The following is a 24,738-nucleotide window of genomic DNA, read 5'->3' on the forward strand; positions in this document are numbered from 1 at the left end:
ATCTGTGAGGAACAGGACCTCATCAGACACTAGATCTGCTGGCACCTTGATCTTGGACTTCCCAGCTTCCAGAATTGTGAGCAATGAATTTCTGTTGTTCATAAATTACCCGGTCTAAAATATTTTGTTATAGCAACAGGAATGAACTTAGATACCACTATACACACTCTGCTTGCACTGATGGTGCTTTGGAGGTTGAAGGAATTGGGTGCTCGATGTGGGCTGAAGAGTTATGGGAAAAGGGCAGTTGTTGCATGTTACTGGAGTTGAAAAGTAGAAAAGCGAACATTTATGTGACTAAGAAAAATGGAAATCCCTTACCCCTGAAGATCTTCAGTGATATTAAGAAGATTCTCTCTTTCCCATCACGTATGGATTTAGGGTTAAAGTCATTCCACTTAAATATTATGGCAACAGAGAGGCCCTCAGGACCTGGAGACCTCCAAGCTGCTGCTGACTTTTGAGTTTCACAACATTGAGAAGGTAGGGGGGATTATTTTCAATACATCTCTTCTAGAGAAGGACGAAATACAATGTGTGTGTGTGTGTGTGTGTGTGTGTGTGTGTGTGTGTTGGCGGGAGGGTGGGGGGTGGTGATTCAGGAGAATCTGAAATAGGTCAGCTTGATACTGAATTGATCATCATTGTTGCTGTAACAAATTAGCCATGATTAACACAATTAACTTTAGTGGCTTAAAAACAAGCCTCCACTGTCTTTGGAGGAAACTAGCAGGCAATGGGATTGGTTAGTATCCAAGATCATTGTTAAGTGTCAGAGCAGGCAGGAGCCCATTCCTGATGGAAGCCTGAAATATGGGGTGGGAATGACTCAGGGGAGAGTCAGTGACTCCTGCTCTGCACTTTGGGTCAAACAGCTGTATGGTGAACTGAATAATGGTCCCCCAAGAATGCCCACATCCTGTTCCCTGGAACCTATGAATGTTTCATTCCATGGTAAAAGTGACTTTGCAGATGCAACTAAATTAAGGATTTTGACATGGGGAGATTATCCTGAATTATTAATATCTGGATGGGCGCAATATAATCACAGGAGTCTTTATAAGAGGGAGACAGGAATTGCAGGGAGGGGAGACAATGGAAGCAGAGAACTGAGTCACATAGCCATAGGCCAAGGAATACAGGCGGCCTCTAGGGGTCACAAGAGGCAAGGAACAGATCCCTTCCAAATCCTCTCTCAGAAGGAACTATCCCTGCTGACACCTTGATTCGAGCCTCAGAATACTCATTGTAGGCATCTGACTCCCAGAACTGTACGAGAATAAATACATGTTGTTTTAAGCCACTAAAGTTAATTGTGTTAATTGTTAATTTGTTACAGCAGCAATGAAAAACAAACACAAGTTGGAAGCAATATAATGAACCAACAATAGGGGACTGTGTGACTGAAGCTCGTTTTTGTAGAGGGAACACACTTACGGGAACTAGTGTAGAGTTTGAGCTTTTGAGGTGAGCAGATGTGGAGATCTGAGTCCAGTACTATCCTTTCTAGTGGTGTGATCATGAGCAAGTGACTTATCCTCTTTGAGTCTCAATTTCTTCATCTGTAAAATGGGGATACCCACTTCATAGTCTTGTGAGGGCTGAACTGTGCCTGGTACACAGTAGGCACTCACTCAATAGTAATGTCTATTATCATTATCATTGAAAAAAATCTGAAAGGACCTAAAGCAACAGGAATAATAAAAAAGTAATAAAAGGTGCATTATAACAATTAAAGAATCTGGAAATGTTCAGAGTTTTATAAAGGTCTAATTCATTCTCAAACAATGAACTATAGTCCATTGCTCTGCCTCTTGGGTAATGTTTTTACTACTTTTATTTTTACAAGTTACTTACAATTAAATGTTTTATCTTGCCAGTTCTTTTAAATAACTTTTCAAAGTGTACAACATTTGTACTGTCTTCCATTAAATTGCTTTTGTCCATGTGGTTTTGCTCCCAAGGTTTTGAGGTGGTAAGGACTCTGAGTGAGGGCAGAAGGCAAACAGGGAAAGAAAAAGGGAGCTGGGCCTTCTGGAGTCTGGAGGGACAGCCTGGGGCATCTGGGGACAGAGAGCAAGCACCCTTTTGTTTGATACTTAACTCTGGGAGGAAAAAATCAAGGTTAAACTGTGATTTTAAACAAATCATGTTTACTTAAGTAAGTAATTCATTGTGGGTATTTTTTGCAAATGGTTTAAAACCGTGTCTCTAGTTATGCAGATATTAGCAGGTAAGGAGAACTTTATTTTTAATATTAATTCAACAGACATATTGAGCATCCACCATTAGCCAGCAGATGAAAGAATGGATTTGGGAGGGAAGCAGTGAGTGGATGAAGAGAAACACAAAAGTGAGTAAATCAAGCTAACGAGTTGCCATAAGCCTATTATCTACTTTCACATTTTTCCATATTTACCTTATATCTCTATTTCTCTTTTCATTTTCAAAATAATTTGAAAGTAATTTTAAGACATCATGATTCTTCATCCCTATATATTTCAACATAAATCTCTGCTATGGACTGAATTGTGTCCCCCTCAAATTCACACATTGAAGCCCTAACCCCAAATGTGATATTTGGAGATGGGACATTTGGGGGTAATTAGGTTTAGATGAGGTCACAAGGGTGGAGCCCTCACAATAGGATTAGTGCCCTTGTAAGAAGAGATACCAGAAAGCTTCTGTGCTCTCTCGCTCTCTGTTGTGTGAGGACACAGTGAGAAGGCAGCTGTCTGCAAGCTGAGACTACAACTTTCAGGAAGAGGGCCCTCACCCAAGTTCAACTATGCTGGCACCCTGACGTAGGATCTCCAGTTCCTAGAACTGTGAGAAATAAATGTATGTTGTTTAAGCCACTCAATCTGTGGTATTTTGTTATCACAGTCCGAGTAGAGCAAGATGATTGCCTAAGAGTAAGAACATATTCCTTTATTACCATCTGCTATTATTGCTAAGAAAGTTAAACATAATTCTATAATATCATATAATATCATCTATATTCAAATGTCCCCAAAATGAGTTTTATAGCTATTTTAACCTACTCTGATATTACTGTTGTTGTTTTATTTACCTGGAATAAAACTGACCTTTGATCAGTGTTGCCAATGGCATGTCTGTTCACCATATAGCATTTGCTTGCATTGCAGAGTCCTGTTTAAAAGAAAATCACCAGGCTCTGCCAAGCTTGACCTCTACCTTCCTATTAAATGACATCAAATACCATGTCTTGAAAAAGCTGAACCTTTTCATCTCCCCTTTCTAACTGCACCTGGGAGGAGCTTAGGCTCTCTTCTCATGGACCAACTGATGTTCACTCAGGTAGGATGAAATGGGGTACAAGAAATTAAGTTCTTTAGCCCCTTCTGCAGCTGCCAATTTTGAATTGATATCATTTGATTTGGAAAATATTAAATGTCTACCATGTGCAGGGGCCTTTCGCATGAATTATTTTGTTAAATACTCACAGAAACTCTGCAGAATATAGTGGGACCATATCTCCTTTTAGAGCCCTGGGTATACAAGAAATGTTATTATTCTTTATTTCCTTTAAGTAAACTTTGGACTCTTTGAGTTCTTGTTTTACCATGATTTTTTTTGTTTGTTTACCATTCTGCTTCACTTGTTATTGGGGTCCCCCTTCCTATCTACCTTCCTCCTTCCTTTTCTTTTCTCCTCCCACCTCCCTTAATTCCCTCTACCTTCTTTCATTCCCCTTCCATTCTGCTCTTCCCCACCTCTTCATAAGTCTCTTCTGACTCCCTCTTCCCTCTGCTCTTCCTCCTCACACCTTCCTCTTCCCTCTGCCTTCTTAACCATACAGAGCTCCCTGTGGGTAGGGCTGTGGTCCATACTAATAACAGTAAATTCCCATTTATTAAGTGCTCACTGCATGCCAGGTGCATGGATGAGTCTAATTAGTCCTCACAGCAACCCTATGAGACAAGTTGATTGGTTATGATGCTTTAGGCTGCAAGTAACAAAACCCAACTAACAGTGGCCTGAATCATAAGGCATCTATTCTTTATTTAACAGGATGGAGGAAGAGGATGCTGGCCTTAGTTCAGCTGCCCAGTGGCGGCATCAAGGCCTCCAGCCTTGTGCTCTCCTCTTCTCTGTTGGGCTTATTCCTGCATGTCTGCAGTATGGCAACTGAGCCCCACATCTGCACTCAAAGGCAGAAGGCAGAGTAGAGTCTATGGTTGTGAGAAACTTTCTTTACCTGTTGTGAAAGGAAAATATCTCAGGCCCCCAAAATCACTAAGCTAAAGGGAAAATTCAAGCTGGGAACCGCTTAGGGCAAACCTGCTTCCCATTCCTATCAAAGTTATTCCTCTGCTCACTGAGATAAGAGCACATCTGATTGCCTCCTTTGGAAAAGTGAATGAGAAACTCAAAAGAATTCAACCGTTTGTCTCTCACCTATCTGTGACCTGGAAGCCCCCTTTCCCCTTCGAGTCTTCCTGCCTTTGCTTGAGTTGTCCTGCCTTTCCAGACTGAAACAATGTTTATCTTACATATATCGATTGATGTCTCATGTCTCCCTAAAATGTATAAAACCAAGCTGTGACCCGAACGCCTTGGGCACATGTTGTCAGGACTTCCTGAGGCTGCGTCACAGGTGCACATCCTCAACCTTGGCAAAATAAACTGGATTTTCCAGGTCCACTCTGTGCTTCTCTCTCTTTAATCTTTTTCTTCTCGACTCATTGGCCTAACATGTGTTACATGGTCACTGCTAGCCACAAGGGAGACTGGGAAACTGAGTGTTGAGCTTTTTTAGCCTCTGTAGTGGTGAGAAGAGAGAAGGGATTTGGGAATTTCCTTTGGATGGCTACTTAACACTGTCTGCTTCATAATTGGCTTTCCTTTTACAAAAGAAAAACAGAGACTCAGAAGAGTTCTTATTCGCCCCAAGGATCAAGCTGCTAAGAAGAACTTGAATCCACATTTCTTTGACTTCAAGTTCACAAGATTTTCAATAAGCAAATCTTACCCACTCAGGGCATTCTATAAGGCACACAGCTCTCTTGCCACCCTCATATGTGCATTTATTTATTCAAACATCTCTGAGTGCTTATTGTGTGCCAACCCTGGGCTGAACACCAGGGGTCCAGAGATGGATGAGCAGGGCACAGTCCAGTGGGCTCGTTGATGCATTAACAGATGGTTCAAGTTCAGAGTGGTAAGTGTGCCAGGAGAGCTGGCGTGTGAGCACAGATGAAGAAGGGTGTGAATGACTAAGCTTCCAAAACATACCTTGCCCCATGTCGCCTGCTAGAGAGTGGCAGAGCAGGGACTCAGAGTCTGAGTTGTCTAATTACAAAGCTGGAACCCTGCCCCTCTTCCCTTGGACCTTCTGCCGTGCACAGCAGCCAGTGGAGGGAGCAACTCTGACACCCAAGCAGGCACGGACCCCAGCTCTATGTAGGTGGCTTCTGAATGATGATGGTTCTCTTCACAGCATTGCCCAGAAGTGATGGCATGAGCTTAAAGAAAACAAAAGCAGTGCCAACTCCGGAATAATCCCCCTGCAAGCCTGTTCAGTGTTTTCTTCTATAAATAAATAAATAAATAAATAAATAAATAAATAAAATAAGAACTGTTTTGGTCACATCTAAGCTGGGCTCAGCAGAGTGAAGCTAGCCATCTAGATCTTCATGTCCTAGCTATTTGTTTTTCTTCAGTGGTGTCATTCTCTCCCTTAACTAGGTCACTCAGTTCCCCATTTGGCTTTACCTATGGTTGGTTGAAGGCTGTAAGTGAAAGGAAATGCCAACTTCTCACAACTTGGAGAAAAACCCAGCCCAGTCATGGCTTTTCCTCCCACTGTAGAAGCTGAAAATGCCAGACACTCACATCCCAATCTCCCTTGCACCAAGCAGAGTCATGGCCTGGGCTCAGCCAATCAGACGCATCACTCCTGAGCTGAATTACAAGCGAGTGAAGTGCAGAAGGAGGGACCCTGCAGGATCCATTCTAGCAAGGGCGTTGGCAGCCAGAGCAGCCACAACAGTTTCCCCGAGGCGGCAGATCTGGTGGCTGCATCTGAATGGAACAGCAGAGGACTGGCATTGTAAACTGAGCTGCAGGTCCCTAACAGCAACAGCCGAGTCTCCACAGGGCCGGTTCTGAGCCTGCTTTCCAACATCGTCCCAGCTGTATGGCCTCCAAGGCTGGTTTTAGGCCCTCTCATATACTCTGTGTGCTATCCAATATCCTACAATAAATTCCTTTCTTGTGTAAATCAGGAAAAATTAGTTTGTTGCTTGCAAACTAAGCACCCTGGCTGTTACATGCACAACTTCTGGAAGGACATGCAGGCACAATCCATTACTGAAACGACTAGTCTTTTTGAAAGCTTTCTACTGGGCACAAAGGATGCTGCCAAAAAAATTTTTTTTTTTTTGAACTGGACTTTTGATTTCAGAATAGTTTTAGACACACAGAAGAAGTGCAGAGTAGTTCAAAGAGTTCTCATATATTCCATAGCCAGTTTCCCATATTCTTAGCATCTTATGTTAGTAAGGTACAGTGGTCACAATTCATAAGTCATTACTGATACATTAACACTAACTAAAGTCCAAACATTATTCAGATTTCCTTAGTTTTTACCCATTTTATCTAATGTCATTTTTCTGTTCCAGGATCCTATACAGAATACCAAATTACATGTAGTTGTCAGTTCTCCTTAGCCTCCTTTTGGCTGTGACAATTTCTCAGGCTTTGTTTTTGGTGATTTTGACAGTTTTGAGGAGGACTGGTCAGTTATTTTGTAGCATGCCCCTCTACTGGCATGTGTCTAACATTTTCCTCATGATTACATTGGTGTTATGGGTTTTGAGGAAGAAGACCACGGAGGTAAAGTGCCGTTCTTGCTACATCAGATCAAGGGCGCATCCTATCAACATGACATATGACACTGACCTCAATCACCTGGTTGAGGTAGCGGTTGTCAGGTTTCTTGGCTGTAAAGTAATTCTTTTTCCCCTTTTTCATACTGTACTCTTTGGGAGGAAGGAAATATACACATCCCAAAATTAGAGTAGGGAATTATGCTCTACATCCTTGAGAGTGGGGTGCCTACATAAAGTACTTGAAATTCTGCAGGGGAGATTTATTCCATACCAATATAAATAAATGAGTGAATAAATAAGTGAGAGATCTATTCTCTCCTGCTTATTTATTCACTCATTTATTTACATCAGTGTGATGCCATGGATATTTATTTTGCACTTTGGGTTACACTCTAGTACTACTTTATTTTGGTGCTCTTGTGCCCCACTGGTATATTCTCCATCAATATGTCTTATAAAAAACAACAAAACAAAAGCACTTCCTTACCATCTGGCATTACAAGATGCTCCAGGCTTATCTTGTATATTTCCTGCACCATCCTAGCATCAGCCATTACTCTAAGGCATCTTGGTTCCCTTTACTGGAGAATGGGATTAGAAACCAAGATCGGCTGGGTGCAGTGGCTCATGCATGTAATGCCAGCACTTCGGGAGGCCAAGGCAGGCGGGTCACCTGAGTCAGGAGTTTGAGACCAGCCTGGCCAACATGGTGAAATCCTGTCTCTACTAAAAATACAAAAAATTAGCTGGGCATGGTTGTGGGCACCTGTGATCCCAGCTACTCAGGAAGCTGAGGCAGGAGAATCACTTGAACCTGGGAGGCGGAGGATGCAGTGAGCCGAGATCCTGCCATTGCACTCCAGCCTGGGTGACAAGAGCAAAACTCCATCTCAACAAACAAACAAACAAACAAACAAACAAACAAAAGAAACCAAGATCTAGGTGCTAGGCATGCACCTAGGGTGTTGCTACTAGGGTGTCATTGCCCCTGGAGTGTCATTGCTTCTAGGCCCTCTCAGCTGACAGAGCAAGGAAATATATGTGTGTACACTAACCTGTGCATATCCATATATCCATAAATATTTCCTTGTATAGCCATCTGGATCTATATTAAGTTCAACATGAGTGCTTGCTGATGTCTTCAACTCTGCTCTATTACTACATTGATCAGTGTAGCCTTTTCCCCTTGCTTACCTGTAACCTCTGGCTCCAACAGTGAGAAACCTGGCTTCTACCATCTGCTACCTATTTACTTCATTGTTTAATTCTAGTATACTTAAGTGCTGATTTCAGAATTGTTAGCTCGTACCCCTGTGGGAAACGACTTTGTCACTAGACTACAGTGCTTAGGTGCCGTTCCCTTGGCCTTTCTCTTGGCCAGGCCTCACTCATTTCTAAAGTTATACTTAGTTCAGTACCTTTTTCTCTCACCCATTTCAGTAAGCTTGTTAAAAACATTTGTACAAACTTTCCTTTTTTCCCTGTTAGGCAGATTTTCAGTTCGGCCTCAGACTGGAACCCCTTCCTTTTCCTGAATTCTCTTCCTCTTTTTCACTCTTTGCTCTTCATCCTGAAACTGTGGTTTCATGCTGCTAGTCCTTCACCTGCGGTAGGCCAAGGAACATGTTTGGTCTCTATCCTGAAGGAGCAAAGGTGTGTTCCCACAACCTGGGGAAGCATCACATAGACCTCTGGGGGAGCAGATTGTCCAGAACAGAGAACCCATGAAACAAGAAAACCTTTCTCTTTCTGTTATTTGCAGCCTCTCATAGCATTACTTAGGTGTGTTATTACGATAATTTAACCCCCATCCACAGACATATGCGTGGAAAGGAAGAAAGGCGTTGAATGGAGACAGAGACCACCATCCCGCCACATGGAGGATTGGGAGGACTGACTGCAAGGCAGGGCGAGACTCAGCCATGCCACGGCCATGCCACAGTACTACAGAGCATAGCTTTTCCAAGATCAAATCATTCATGATCACAAGATTTCATTTGCCTTGAAACATTAAGTTCTTTTACTTTCTCTATTATTATTATTATTATTATTATTTTTAATCAGAATATTAGAATACTTTGAAAAATCACCCACTCCTCCCTGAAAGGTATTCTAAATACCATTCTCAATAATCCTTGTGGCTCTATCATGGGGAATCTGAAGTTTGAAGTGACATCTCTCATCAATTCTGCCCCTGGGGATAAAGTGGAAGCCTGACAGCTGATCACTTCTTGCCTTTGATAAGCACCTTTCTTATTCTAATTACACCTTTCCTTAAAGTAACTGTTCCAGCTTCCCACCCTCACCCTGCCCCTTATATCCCCGTTTAAAAGGAGCTTATTCAGATAGCTTGTGAATAATGATACCTCAGGATGGTTTAATGGGGAAAAAGGAAACCTGTAGAGAGAGCCTTATCTCGGGTGAGTGTCTCAAGCATCCAAGATTATCTCCCTGTCACCCTGTGACCCATCTTCTTCGTGCCACCTTTTAATTTTGGTAGCAATTACGGTGTATATGGATAATGCCCATTAGCATATTCATGGTCATCTCTTCATATTTATTGTCCGCACAACTCATTAATCTTCATCTACTTTGTGTGCTTGACAGCTCAATCTATTTTGCAATCTCTGGGAAGCAGCCATGGCCCCCCAAAGCCTTTGTTTTCCTGTAAATAAACTGTGTTGGGGACCAGGGGACAATGATGCATCCTGTGGTGATTGACACCAGCCACGGCTACTAATCAGGATGGGACTTCATTGCCAGCTGAGTCGAGTGCATTATGGGGCCATTGTTCCAATGCTGCCAGGGCAAGAACACACACAGCCAGTCACCTTCGCAAGATGGGTTGATTGTTCTTCAAGATTAGACTGAGTTGCCTTATTATCCATCCCAGACAACAAGGCATCTCACCCAAACAGACGCATTTGCAGGAACGGCCAGTGCACTGGCCAGATTTGAATTGCTAATGTATAATCTGCCCGGCACAGATGTGCAGTGAATATTTGGATGTTGTTTTGCCCGTCAGTTGAGGAGGATGAATTGATGAGGTGATGAGTATTCAGTGATGGGTCCTGGATGTTGGCCAACAAAAGAGTTTGAGCACTTGCACGGACGATCGTCAGATTATCCCCCAAAGTGCTCGTGCCATCATTCAGCAGCAAATTCTAGGACAGTCTAGCAGAGTGTACTTCTGGTTGGTGGAAAGTTCCCTTTCTTTTCTGGTACAATTAGATGTTTTGCTGTGTTTTTCAGGCTTACGAAAGATATAGAAGTTGCCTTTATCGCCCTTCCCTGCCAACTCTTAAGGATATGAATAATGGTTTAGGAGCTAACTACTTAGGTTTCAATTTAGCTTCAGCATTTTCTAGCCGATTTTCTTAAGTTCTTTGTGCCTCTGTTTCCTCTTTGTTAAAACAGAATGAAAAATTCTACCACCCATCTAGAACTATTGTGAGCATTAAATTGGATAACGTACACAGACTAAGTGCTAGAACAGTGCCTAATGCATAGTAAATGCTGACAAGATGTTACCTATTACTGTATTGTTGGTCATTTGCTTTCTCTCAGTATTACTGTGGTCAAGTAGCTTGGATATACTGGAAATAAAAAATCCATTTTCATTATCTCAGGAGAGCTCGTGGCCTATATTATGCTACTTTGCCTGGTACATTTCCAATAGAAAATGTACCTTTCCTATAGGAATGGAACTTTTCCTATAGTTATATAACCATGAAACCCTTTTTCCTGAAGCATTTTTTACAGCTTATTTTCCCTGGAACATACTGTAGGAAAAGCAGCTCTAGAAGGTAAACATTTACAAAACTTTGAAAGAAAAACATGTGACTGAAGAATTCTATATACAATCAAGCTATTTCTATGCAAGACAATGGGAATTATACGAATTCATATATTCTCTCTGAAAAAATGTTATTCAAAGATGTGTTCCATAGAAAGGGAACAATGAATCTAAGGTAGAAACGAGTGAGACCAGTTGATTGCATTGAAGTAAGTCCAAACAACTGCAGCAAATATATTATCAAAATTGAAATAAAAAAAGAAAATATTTGAAAGAAATTATTTATATTGAAATAATGGGATAATGAAATACATCAATAAATAGCAGAAGAATGAAGAAAATCAGAAGGAAAAGCAAGTGTTTTAAGAAAAAAGATGGTAAAATGAATATATACACATATATATTATGTATATATGTATTACGTGTGTATATATACACACACACATACAGTGTACACATATACAGTTGTGTATATATGTGTGTACATATATACAGGTCTGTATGTGTGTGTGTGTGTATATATATATACACACACAGGTGTAATAAGAGCAACCTCAGTAATTTTTTTTTTTGAGATGGAGTTTTGCTCTTTTTGCCCAGGCTGGAGTGCAATGGCGCGATCTCGGCTCACCGCAATCTCTGCCTCCCGGGTTCAAGCGATTCTCCTGCCTCAGCCTCCCAAGTAGCTGGGATTACAGGCATATGCCACCATGCCTGGCTAATTTTGTATTTTTAGTAGAGATGGGGTTTCTCCATGTTGGTCAGGCTGGTCTTGAGCTCCCTACCTCAGGTGATCCACCCGCCTTGGCCTCCTAAAGTGCTGGGATTACAGGCGTGAGCCACTGCGCCGGGCCAACCTCAGTAATCTTTAATAAAATATTAAAAGCCAATACTATGAGATACAAGAAAAAACACTAAATCTAAGATTTCTCTGCTTATTAGACAAACCAAAAAATATTCAAAATTAAAATATGGGTAAGATATGATTATTTAAACGTCAACAAAGTCAGGTCTGAGGATATTAGTATCGAACAATGCAGAATTATGCAAGTCAAAGAGTATTAAATTGCTAATTTCATTTCTTTATCTTCAGTGCTATGCACAGGGTAGGTCCTAAATATATATGAGTAAGATTTATTGTGGAAGTGGAAGCAACAAGTGAAAGGTATGTGAGAAGGCATGATTTGCCTGCAAGGACCTCTCGAGGGTAAGTTTAAAAAAAAAATTTATTGACACACAATATTTGTACATATCGACAGTGTAACATGACATTTTGTTATTTTGTTGCATGCATACAATATGTAATGATCAAGTCAGGGTATTTGGGGTATTCACCATCTTGAGTATTTATCATTTCTTGGTGTTGGGAACATTTCAGGTCCTCTTCTAGCTATTTTGAAATATACAATACATTGTTGTTAACTATAATCACCCTATTCTGCTATTGAATATTAGAACTTATTTTTCAGTCTAACTGTATATTTGTATCCATTAACTAACCTCTCTTTATCCCTCCGACCCCCTCCCAGCCTCTGGTAACTATTTTTCTACTCTCTATATCCATGAGATCAATTTTTTTTCTCTCTCTCTGTCTCTGTTTGTCTCTCTCTCTCTCTCTTTTTCTTTCTTTCTTTTCTTTCTTTCTTTCTTTCTTTCTTTCTTTCTTTCTTTCTTTCTTTCTTTCTTTCTTTCTCTCTCTCTCTCTCTCTCTCTCTCTCTCTCTCTCTCTCTCTCTCTCTCTTTCTTTCTTTCTGAGACTGAGTCTCGCTCTGTTGCTGCAGCTGAAGTGCAATGGCGGGATCTCGGCTCACTGCAACCTCCGCCTCCCGGGTTCAAGCGATTCTCTTGCCTCAGTCTCCTGAGTAGCTGGGATTACAGGCACCCGCCACCATGCCCGGCTAATTGTTTTGTATTTTTAGTAGAGACGGGGTTTCACCATGTTGGCCAGGCTGGTCTCAAACTTGTGACCTCAGGTGATCCACCCGCCTCAACCACCTAAAGTGTTGTGATTACAGGCATGAGCCACCACGCCCAGCAGAGATCAATTTTTTTAGTGCCCACATATAAGTGAGAAGATATCTGTCTGTCTATGCCTGGCTTATTTCACCTAACATAATGACTTCCAGTTCCATCCATGTTGCTGCAAATGACAGGACTTCATCCTATTTTACCGCTGAATAGTATGCCATTTTGAATATATACACCACGTTTTCTTCATCCATTCATCTGTTAATGGACACATTTAAAAGATTTCGTATCTTTACTATTATGGATAGTTCTGCAATAAATAAGGGGGTGAATGTATTCCTTTGATATACTGAGTTCCTTTCGTTTTTTTTTGGATAGAGTCTTGATCTGTTGCCCAGGCTGAAGCGCAGGGGAGCCACCTTGGTTCACTGCAATCTCCACCTCCTGGGTTCAAGCGATTCTCCTGTCTCAGCCTCCAGAGTAGCCGGGACTACAGGCGCACGCCATAAAGCCCAGCTAATTTTTTAATTTTTAGTTGAGATGGGGTTTCACCATATTGGTCAGGTTGGTCTCAAACTCCTGACCTCAGGTGACCCACCTGCCTCAGCCTCCCAAAGTGCTGGGATTACAGGCACGAGCCACCAAGCCTGGCCCAGATTTCCTTTCCTTTGGATAAATAGCCAGTAGTGGGATTGCTGGATTGTATGGTATCTCTATTTTTATTTTTATTATTTTTAAAAATCTCCATACTGTTTTCCATAATACTTGTACTAATTTATATTCCCACCAATAGTGTATGAGTTCCCTTACTCTGCATCCTCATCGGCATCTACTTTTTTTTCTTTTTTTTTTTTTTGAGATGGAGTCTTGCTCTTGTTGCCCTGGCTGGAGTGCAATGGTAGGATCTCTTCTCACTGCAACCTCTACCTCCCCTGTTCAAGCGATTCTCCTGCCTCAGCCTAATGAGTAGCTGGGATTACGGGCACCTGCCACCATGCCTGGATAATTTTTGTAGTTTTGGTAGAGATGGGGTTTCGCCATGTTGGCCAGGCTGGTCTCGAACTCCTGACTTTGTGATCCACCCGCTTTGGCCTCCCAAAGTGCTGGGATTACAGGCGTGAGCCACCATGCCTGGCCTAATTTTTTTTTCTTTTTGTCTTTTTATTAACAGTCATTCCAACTGAGGTAAGATGTTGAAGTGCCCAGCATCACTAATGAGCTATGATTAGTGATGTTGAGCATATTTTTACACACCTATTGGTTATTTGTACGTCTTCTTTTGGGAAATGTTGGATTTTTTTTTAACTGTTGAGTTGTTTGAGTTTCTTTTATATTCTGGATATTAGTCCCTTGTCAGATGAGTAGTTTCCAAATATATTCTCCTATTTAACATGTTGTCTCTTCATTCTGTTGTTTTCGTTGCTGTGCAGCTTTTTAGTTTAATATAGTTCCATTTGTCTGTTTTGTTGTTGTTGTTGTTGCCTACTCTTTTGATATCTTAGCTATAAAATCTTTGCCTAGATCAGTGTCCTCAAGTGTTTCCCCTGTGTTTTCTTGCAGTAGTTTCACAGTTTAAAGTCTTTAATCAATTTTCAGTGGGTTTTGTATATGGTGAGACAAAGGAGTCCAGTTTCATCCTTCTGAATAGGAATATCAAGATTTCACAGCACCATTTATTGCAGAGGGCATCCTTTCCCCAATGTATGTTCTTTGTGCCTTCGTCAAAAATCAATTGGCTGTAAGTACGTGGATTTATTTCTTGGTTCTCTATTCTGTTCCACTAATCTATGTGTCTGTTTTTAATACCAATACTCAGCTGTTTTGGTTACTATAGCCCTGTAATGTATTGCATTGGGGATTGCACTGTAAGGAACTGTATTACATGTATAGATTGCTTTGGGTAGTGTGGTCATTTTAGCAATATTAATTCTTCCAATCTATGAGCATGGAACATCTTTCCATTTGTTTGTGTCTTCTTCAATTTATTTCATCAGTGTTTTGCTGGATACATTTATTCTTAGGTATTTTATATATTTTTGGTAGCTATTATAAATGGGATTGGATTCTTCATTTCTTTTTCTGCTAGTTCACTATTGGTGTATAGAAAAACTACTGATTTTTGTATGTTGATTTTACATCCTGCAAATTTACTGATTTTGTTTATCAGATCTGAGGGTTTTTTTTGATGGAGTCTAGGTTTTTCTACATATAAAATCACATCATCTGCAAAGAAAAACAGGCCAAGCACAGTGGCTCACATCTGTAATTTCAGCACTTTGGGAGACTGAGGAAGGAGGAGTGCTTGGGTCCAGGAGTTCAAGACCAGCCTGGGCAACATTGGGAGATCCCATCTCTACAAATTTTTTTTTTTTTTAATTAAAACATACAAAGAGGGATAATTTGACTACCTCTTTTCCAATCTGGATGTCTTGTATTTCTTTCTCTTGCCTAGATTGCTCTCATTAGGACTTCCAGTACCATGTTGAACAGAAGTGGTGAAAATGAGCATCGTTGTCTGATCCAGTTCTTAGAGGCAAGGCTTTTAGCTTTTCCTCATTTGGTATGATGTCAGCTGTGAGTCTGTCATATATGGGCTTTTTTATGTTGAGGTATGTTCCTTCTGTACCTAGTTTGCTTTTTTTTTTTTTTCATGAAGGGTGATGAATTTTACTAAATGCTTTTTCTGCAGTTATTGAGATGACCTTATGGCTTTTGTCCTTCATTCTGTTTATGTCAGGGGTCCCCAGACCCTGGGTCATGGACTGGTACCCTCCTGGAACAGCAAGAGATGAGTCAGTGAGTGAGCATTATCACCTGAGCTCCACCTCCTGTCAGATCAGAGGCAGCATTCGATTCTCACAGGAGTCAGAACCCCATTGTGAACTGTGCATGTGTGGGATCTAGGTTGTGTGCTCCTTATGAGAATCTAATGCCTGTTGATCTGAGGTGGAACAGTTTCATCCCGAAACTACCCCCACTCCCCCCACCCCACGATCCATGCAAAAAACGTCTTCAATGAAACCAGTCCCTGGTACCAAAACGGTTGGGGACCGCTGGTTTATATGATATATAATGTTTACTGATTTGTGTATATTGAACCATTCTTGTATCCCTGGGATAAATTCACTTGATCATGGTGGATTATCTTTTTGAAGTGCTTCTGAATATGGTTTGCTAGTATTTTGTAAATGTAAAAACTACTATGTGTCTATGTTCATCAGGGATATTGGCCTGTAGTTTTCTTCTTTTGTTGTGTCCTTGTCTAGTTTTGGTATCAGCATAACACTGGCTTCATAGAATGAGTTAGGGAGAATTACCTCCTCTTCAGTTTTTTTGGAGTAACTTCAGGGGAATTGATGTTAGTTCTTCTTTATAAGTTTGGTAGAATCCAACAGTGAAGCCACTTGGTCCTGGACTTTTCTTTGTTGGAAAACTTTTCATTACTGATTCAATCTTGTTAGTTGGTCTGTTGAGGGTTTTTCTTTCTTCCTGATTCAATCTTGATAGGTTTACGTGTCTAGGAATTTATCCATTTCCTCTAGGTTTTCCAGTTTGCCAGTGTAAAGCTGTTTATAATAGTCTCTAATGTACTTTTATATTTCTGTGTTATCAGTTGTAATGTCTCCTTTTTCATTTCTGATTTTATTTGGCTCTTCTCTCTTTTTTCTTCTTGGTTAGTCTAGCTAGTGGCTTATCAATATCAATTGTATCTTTTAAAAAACCCCCAACTTTTTGTTAATCCTTTGTATTGTATTTTTGGTCTCTATTTCATTTAATTTTTTTCTGATATTTGTTATTTCTTCTACTAATTTTTGGGTTTGGTTTGTTCTTGCTTTTCTAGTTTTTTGAGGTGCATTATTAGATCGTTTATCTGAAATCTTTCTACTTTTTTGATGTAGGTATTTATTGCTATAAACTTCCCTCTTAGTACTACTTTTGCTGTATCCCATAGGGTTTGGTAAGTTGTGCTTTCCTTTTCATTTGTTTCAAGAATTTAAAAAAATTTCCTTCTTAAGTTTTTCATTGACCCAGTGGGTGTTCGGAAGCATGTTGTTTAATTTCCATGTATTTGTACCATTCTCAAAGTACCTCTTGTAATTGATTTCTAGTTTTATTCCACTGTGGTCTGAGAAGAACTTGATATAATTTCAATTTGTAGAAATTTGTTGAGACTTGTTTTGTCTAATATATTATATACCCTGGAAAATGTTCTGTGTGCTGATGAGAATAATGTGTGTTGTGCAGCTGCTGGAGAAAATGTTCTATAAATGAGTGTTAGGTCAATTTTGTCAAAAGCACAGTTTAAATGCATTGTATCTTTGTTAATTTTCCATTTAAATGATCTGTCTAATGTTGAGAGTGGGGTGTTTAAGTCCCTCACTATTATTTCATTGGCATCTATCTCTCCCTTTAGATCTAACGAATTTGCTGAATGTACCTGTGTGCTCCAGTGTTGAGTGCATGTACATTTATAATTCTTGTATTCTCTTGCTTAATTGATCCTTTTATCATTAATACACTCTTTGTCTCTTTCTCCTGTTCTGACTTTTTTTTCCCTAAGCCCTTTAATATTCACTTCAACAGTTGAGGCACAAACAATAATAAAACTGCATTTTTTATTTTACAAGAAGATTTTGTATGATATCTACATGATATACCAATTTTCTCACAATCTCTTTGGCAATAACATTTCATTAACACTCTAGTCCACAAACTAATTCAACAGGGTCAGAAAGGCAAGAGGAATACGGTAAAAATAAACTTATTGAGGGGTAAGAGGAATCCAAACATTTACTGACTGATTATTATGCTCACTACTAGGTTTTACATAGTTAACATAAATTAAATGTGTATGTAAATTCTAGTTATCTGTTAATAGAACAGCATTGCTACAGCTAGGTAATTCTAAACTTTAAATGTTCTTTCACTTTAAGGACAAATCGTGGAACCAAACAATATGTCTTTGCCTCAAAATGCATGTCAATGTGCACTAATATATAGTTTCCATTTCCAATTTTTTTTTACAAGTGTGCAACATTAGCGCATGAAAATATTCAAGCTCTTGGCCAGGAATGGTGGCTCATGCCTTTAATCTCAGCACTTTGGGAGGCCGAGGTAGGCAGATCACGAGGTCAGGAGATCACAACCATCCTGGCTAACATGGTGAAACCCCGTCTCTACTAAAAATACAAAAAAAAAAAAAAAAAAAAAAAAAAAAAAATTAGCTGGGTGTGGTGGCAGGCACCTGTAGTCCCAGCTACTTGGGAGGCTGAGGCAGGAGAATGGCATGAACCCGGGAGGCGGAGCTTGCAGTGAGCCAAGATCATGCCACCGCACTCCAGCCTGGGTGATACAGCAAGACTCCGTTTCAAAAAAAAAAGAAAAAGAAAAAGAAAAAGAAAAAGAAAACATTCAAGCTCTTATTACTTCACTTGAACCTGGGTTTACATTCTCACCTGCCGAGCACTATTTGGCCAGCATCATCACAACTACCTGGATATACTACCCTGTTTTTAACTTGAAATCCATTTTATATGATATAAATGTAGCTACTTCTGCTTGTTGTGCTTTCCATTAGAATGGAATATCTTTTTCCATCCCTTTACTTTTAGTCTGTATGTCTTTTACAGGTGAAGTGAATTTCTTATGGGCAGCATATAGTTGGGTCATTAAAAAAAAATCTGTTCTGTCAGTTTTTTCCACTCTTAAGTGAAAAATTTAATCTGTTTACATTCAAGAGTGTTACTGATATGTGAGGACTTACTCCTGTCATTTTGTTAACGTTTTCTTGTTGTTCTATATAATTTTTGTTCCTTTCTTTCTTTCTTATCGTTGCAGTTTGGTGATTTTACACAGTGGTAACATTTGAGTCCCTTCTCTTCCTCATTTGTTTGCTTTACCAGTGAGTTTGATAGTTTTGTGTGTTTTCATGATAGTAGATATCATCCTTTTGCTTCCAGGTGTAGAACTCCCTTAGGCACTTCTTGTGGGGCTGGTCTAGTGGTGTTGAATTCCCTCAGTTTTTGCATGTCTGGGAAAGACTTTGTTTCTCCTTCATTTATGAAGGATAGCTTTACTGGGTATAGTGGTCTTGCCTGCCAGTTTCTTCTTTTTTTCTTTCTTTCAGCACTTTGAATGTATCGTCCCATTTTTTCCTAGACTGTAGGGTTTCTGTTGAGAAATTGGCTGTCTGATGGGGTTTCCTTTATATGTGACTTTTCTCTGGCTGCTTTTAGAATTCTCTCTTTGTCATTGACTTTTGACATCTTGACTAGAATGTGCTGTGGAGAAAACTTGTGGAGTTATATCTGTTTGAGAATCTCTGAGCTTTCTATATCCTGTATCTGGATGTACACTTGGTACACTTGGGGAAGTTTTCAACTATTATTTCATTAAATAGGTTTTCTATAACTTTGGTCTTTTCTTTGTCTTCTTGAACACCCACAATTCAGATATTTGGTCACTTTTTTGTTCTTTTTTTTTTTTTATACTTCTCCTTTTCTGTTGCTTTTCTTTCCTTCCCCTTCCCCTTTCTTTCTTTCTTTTTTTTTTTTCCTGGCTTGTTTCAAAAGACCTGTCTTCAAGTTCTGAAATTCTTTCTTCTGCTTGATCGTCTACTGTTGAAGCTCTCAAGTGTATTCTTTTAAATTTCATTCCTTAAATTCTTTAGTTCCCGGATTTGTTTGATTCCTTTTTTAAGATATCTGTCTCTCTGGTGAATTTCTTATTCATATGTTAAATTTAAAATTTCATTGTATTGTTAATCTCAATACAATTAAATAATTGTTAGTGTGTTCTCTTGTATCTCACTGAACTTCATTAATATCATTATTTTGAATTCTTTTTTCAGGATTTTATAAATTTGTTTTTCATTGGAATCTGTTACTGGAAAATTATTGCTTTTTTTTTGGAGGTGTCATACTTCCTTGCTTTTTCTTGTTTCTTGTGTCCTTATGTTGATATCTGTGCATCTGTTTTAAGTCACTTCTTCCATTTTTTTGGATTGGCTTTGATAGAGGGAGACTGTTTCCTAAAGATGTATCTATGGTGTTGGGTAGGGCACTTTAGCTTTGATTCTGGGTGCATGCATATGATTTTTTTCTACCGTAAAAAGCATTGGTGGTATCTGTGATTTTTCTCAGTGACTTAGACTGCAGTTGTTAGTGGAGGCTGTGGTGAGGTTTTACTGGGGGTGGGGATGCCAGTCATCAGTCCTCAGGCCCCATTTGTGGCAGTGGTGAGCTAAGTGTGTCTTGGGCCTCCAGCAGGTGTGTCTGAGCACCAGCATTAGGGGGTCCAAACACGCCAATTCTTGGACCTACAGGAGGCCCTTGCTATAGTGCTGGCAGTGACAGCAGTAGGCTGGGTGTGTGGCTGAGTCTGTCATTCCCTGGATAAGGTATGTGGCATGGGCAATGGCAGTAGCAGTGCTGGCACAACACTTGGACTCTGAAACAGTGTATGTTAGTGTTAGTGGTGGCTGCAACAGGCTTGGGAGGTGGTGTATGTGGGGGTGGGGGGGGGCCACTGGGGCAGCAGGGGCAAGTTGGATAGACCCATCCATAGGCCCCTGGGAGGATTGCAGAGATGCCAGTGGTGGTGAATGAGGCAGGGCAATACCCATATCCCCAGGCAGTGCTTGAGCATGGCGGCTGGGGGCAGGGGGGTGGTGGCAGGTTGTACCAGGCCAGGCAGGCCTGTCTTCAGGCCTCCTGGTGGTGTGCTCAGGTGCTGGCTGTGTTGGGCTGGGCAGGGCAGGGTGCTCCCCAGATCCCTGGTGGAATGTTCTGGTGGCTGCAGCAGCAGCAATGGTTGGAGGACCCTGTCCTTAGGGCACATGCAACTATGTAGCAGTGGACCTGCTGTTGGCAGGTGGAGTCACTGCTAGTGGCATATGCTTTGGTTTCCCAGTGGCAGCAGCAGTGGCTGCAGTGGACAGTGGCAGAGTCTGTCCTCAGGGCATGTGCACAGCAGCTCCTCTGCTTGGGGGAGCTGAGTTGCTGCTTGTGGTAGCCCTCCCACGCAGGCAGTTATCATGCCCTAGGGAACATGCATTTTTGATTCCCTTTGTCCCTGGGGTAGCTTCACTGGTGCATTACACCACTGATTCCTCAGAGTGTGGGGACACACTATGTGTGTTAGAATGCTGGGAACCCTGGTGTTCTGCTGGGTCCAATTGGTATTGTGCTCCTGTAGACCTCTGGGTGTACCTGGGGGTATATCAGTAGGGCTCCAGGCATGTGGAGATGCAGGGGCCATCGTGCCCCAGGGTAGGATGCAGTCTGGTGTGGGCTGGGCTTGCAAAATGGTGCCATGCTGTAGCTGCTTAGGATTCAGGGAGTGTATGGGACCCAGCATGAGTTTCCCCGCTTGAGCAATGCTGTTGCATGGTCTCTAGGCAGCTCCCTATGCTAGTCTCTGGGCCTATGAAGATCCAGGGGCTGTCCCAGGGCTAGGGTTGCAAGAGTCTGTGGTGGGAATGCGGACCACTGGGGATCTCTGCCTTTCCCCACACTAGCCTCTCTGGGCTCCTAGGCAATCCTGGTTGAACCAGTTGCCTAATTTCTCTCTCCTTCCATGCCTCAATTGTTTCCTGTCACTTCTCTGTTGAATTCTAGTGTTCTCTTGGATGCTCTATTCAAATGCCTCTAGTCAGCCATTTTGAAGCCTTCCCCTAGGTCTTTTTTTCCCAGGCTTACATCCCTAAGCTGCCGCAGTTCACCAATTTTCTATTACATAATAATATATTTTCTCTTGGATGAGTAGGACTTATCCAGATGGTCTCACCCCTTCAAAATAATTGCGAAGAAGATTAAAACTGCATTTAGGAACTGTTCTAGTTGGCTTTTGCCTTTCTCTGATGCATACTCTAGAGATTCATACCACAAACTAGGTATAAGGTTTTAAGGGATCTCTTACTTTATCTGCCCAACTTGCTTTTTCTGGGAACAGCTTCCAATTTCTTCCTCAATATACCCCCTGTTCCCTTCTCCCAGCTATATGATTCCTGCTGCTGTATGATCCTAGATCTTGGCCACAATTGATGGGTTCAAGATTAGATTGCTGATCTGAGTCTGGCAACCCATAACACCTTGCCTCTGAACCTTGCTTCACTAATTTAAGGGAAGGCACCTGAACCAGGAAAGGTCCATCATAATCCTTCTCTGTTATTTTTTCAAACTCTGCAAAAGACAGCCAGTTCCTCTTTGGTGGTAGAAGTATTAAGATGGAGGGCTTGGCTTCACTGGTAGCATGTTTCCTGCTACAAAAGAGAAGTTAGTCTATCATGAAAGACAATGAAGTATCATGTAAAGAAATGGTGTTCTTGTGGTATTTGAATTCCTGGCTTCATTTGAACATCTAGCCTAGCTACATCCCTGTACTTCTCTTGATTCAATCGTGTAACTTTCCTTGAATTACACAATCTATCTCAGTAGCTTCCTAAAAATCTTCCCTTTCTGCCTAAGCTAGGGTTGGGTTAAACATTTTAAATATTTGCCCATATATCTAACATATGGTAGTGTATTACTCTATTGAATTGAAGTGTTAAGTTAGGTTTCCAGGTTCTCTAACGCAAAGGAAGCATAAAATTCGGCTGAAAGCAAGCTGGTTAATGTAATTTGGTTTGAAAATAAACATCAGCAATGTATTTTTTTGATAATTGTTATTTTTTTTTTTGGTGTACTCTAAGCAGTTTTGCAATCTTTTCATGTCTTTTTTTCCTTGAGATTTTTCTTCATTTCTGCTTTTCAAATTTGCCTCTTAAAACTTTAAATATTTGCTAATAGAATTTAAAGTCAGTTGGTTTTTCCTCTGGACTGCTTATAGTAGAAAAAAGCTGGAGTAATCTCAATATATAATAATAAGGGATTATTATAAAGAACAAATTATGTATCTCAAACAGGGCATTAGTTGGAAATACAAATGTCTACTATGTTGTAAACTTAGTAGACATAAGTGACCAACAGGATTATTTTATAGTTTATTGCTCAAATTTCTCTTTTCTGAGGAAAAAATCTAACTTAGGAAATATCAGAAACCATAAACAAAAAATTTCTGGCGCGGTCACTCTCACTGTGACACCAATGCCAAAACCCCACTCCTCTTGGCATAAACAGAGCTGCTGGCTCCAGCAGCCCCTTGGCTCAGGGGTCAGGATGGTAAAATTCTCCCTTCCCCTACCTCTCAAGAGTTGCTGCTTTATCAAGGACAGTTTAGAAAGTGGGTCATTGGGAAGATGCCCCTCCCCTGAGCTGGCAGGCATGAGAGCACTGTTGTCTGGATGATGGCACCTTCTCAGGCTATTGGGGACAGAGTTCGAGAGGGTTAAGGTTAGGAATGGAGTAAGGGGTTCAAATGAAGTGATAGAAGATAAGGGTTTTTTGATAAAAGTGGAAGTAGAGGAGGGCTGCAACTGTTCCTCTGTGTGAGTTCAGACAGGTCCCTTCCTCTTTCTGGGCTTTTCCCATCTGTGCAATACCAAATTAGGTTAGGTGGCCTCTGGGGTCCCCATCAGCTTTGACTGGCTTTGATTCTGGGAGGTGGAAAGGCAAAGGAAGGAGATCACAGGACAGTTAGTGACCCTGGCAAAGGTGGACAGAGAAGGGCTGATTGTTATTAGAGATGGAGTGAGTAGAGTGGGGCAGTGAAGTGCTCTGGTGCTTCATTTTTACTCATCATTTTTTTTGAGACAGAGTTTTGCTCTTGTTGCTCAGGCTGGAGTGCAATGGCGTGATCTCAGCTCACTGCAACCTCTGCCTCCCAGGTTCAAGCGATTCTCCTGCCTCAGCCTCCCAAGTAGCTGGGATTACAGGCAGGCACCACCACACCCCACTATTTTTTTTTTTGTATTTTTAGTAGAGACTGGGTTTCACCATGTTGGTCAGGCTGGTCATGAAGCATTTGCTGAAGAGGCAACTGTAGTACAATTGAAATAACTGTTAACCTCAAGTTGGACATTTGTGGGTTTGAATTGTAGCTCCACTGTTTCCTAGCTGTAAGCCTCAGACTTTCAATCTCTAAAAATGCCTATAATAATTACCTGGAAGGATGCTGTGAAGAGCAAATAAGACAATCTCTAATGAGCTCTGCAAAAGCTTCAAAGGCTGTCCAAATAGGGGTTCAGTAGACATTTGTCATTGGATCAAAGAACTGCAATACTGCTCCCCCTCAGCTGAGTAGGTCTCTTTATGGACATAACACTCCCTCTTCCATTGGCCCATCGTGTTTTTATGTGTGCCTGTGTGTATAAAGGACAAATATTTATGCATATCAAAGGGGAGGAGACTGAGAAATTCCATTATATGCAAAGTCCTGGATGGCTCAGGTAATTAAGGGTCGAATGCTGGTTCGGTTACTTTTTAATTGTGTGCCTTCAGGCAAGTCTTTCACCTCTCTGAGCTTGTGTATAAGACAGGGGATAACCATACTCACCTCAGAAGACTGATGGGAAGAGGAAAATGGACAGTAAATAGCAGAGTCTTTCTAAACCCAAAGACCTGTACAACTACAACTGCAGTGCTGCAGAGGGAGTTGTACTGAAAAAACATTACACAAAGAATTTGGTTAGGGTGAGGGCAGACTGAAGAATGATAAAGGGGTTGGACTTTGGAATCAGAGGGCCTTGAGATTCTGTCCATGCTTCAAGGCCGTGGAACACAGGCAAGTTGCTTAACTACATTCATCTAAAAGGGAAGAACACCTACACCTCAGTGAATTGTTGCGGAGTAAGCTCTGCTATGTATGTATCTCCTATCATGCCCTGCACAAAGTAATTACCAGAATTACTATGGATAAGGCCCGAACAATTCACCTTTAATGTTCCATGCTTCTATTTTCTCTAACTTCAGCTTACTTTTTGGAAGCTGTGAACACCTCTTAAGGGCAAAGTTCCATTCTAGGGTCCAGGAACCAGGAGCTGGAAGCTCATGGCAGGCAGGACTCTATCCCTCCCAGACCTGTGAAATCTTATGGTTACTCACTCTGGCTTAGGACAATGAAGTGAAGCTAAAATCAGGGTCCATGGATCCACGTAGTCCATTTGGAAGGACCTGCATAAAAATGGTCAAATATGCAAATGTTTAGTGCTGCTTAGTAAGGTAAGCACCATGTTATAGG

The 24,738-nt window shown here is 41.0% G+C and overlaps 1 long non-coding RNA gene across 1 annotated transcript; it reads right to left on the minus strand.

The window, feature by feature from the left end:
* Positions 1-11,861: 11,861 nt before the first annotated feature.
* LOC139358174 (uncharacterized) lies at positions 11,862-24,594 on the minus strand. The gene is made up of 2 exons (XR_011612727.1): positions 15,030-24,594; positions 11,862-12,043 (listed from the first exon to the last, which is right to left on the minus strand). It is a non-coding gene; the product is annotated as an uncharacterized lncRNA (long non-coding RNA).
* Between the last annotated feature and the right edge of the window lie 144 nt (positions 24,595-24,738).

The sequence above is a fragment of the Macaca nemestrina genome, chromosome 14 (genome assembly GCF_043159975.1).
Source record: "Macaca nemestrina isolate mMacNem1 chromosome 14, mMacNem.hap1, whole genome shotgun sequence".
NCBI lineage: Eukaryota > Metazoa > Chordata > Mammalia > Primates > Cercopithecidae > Macaca > Macaca nemestrina.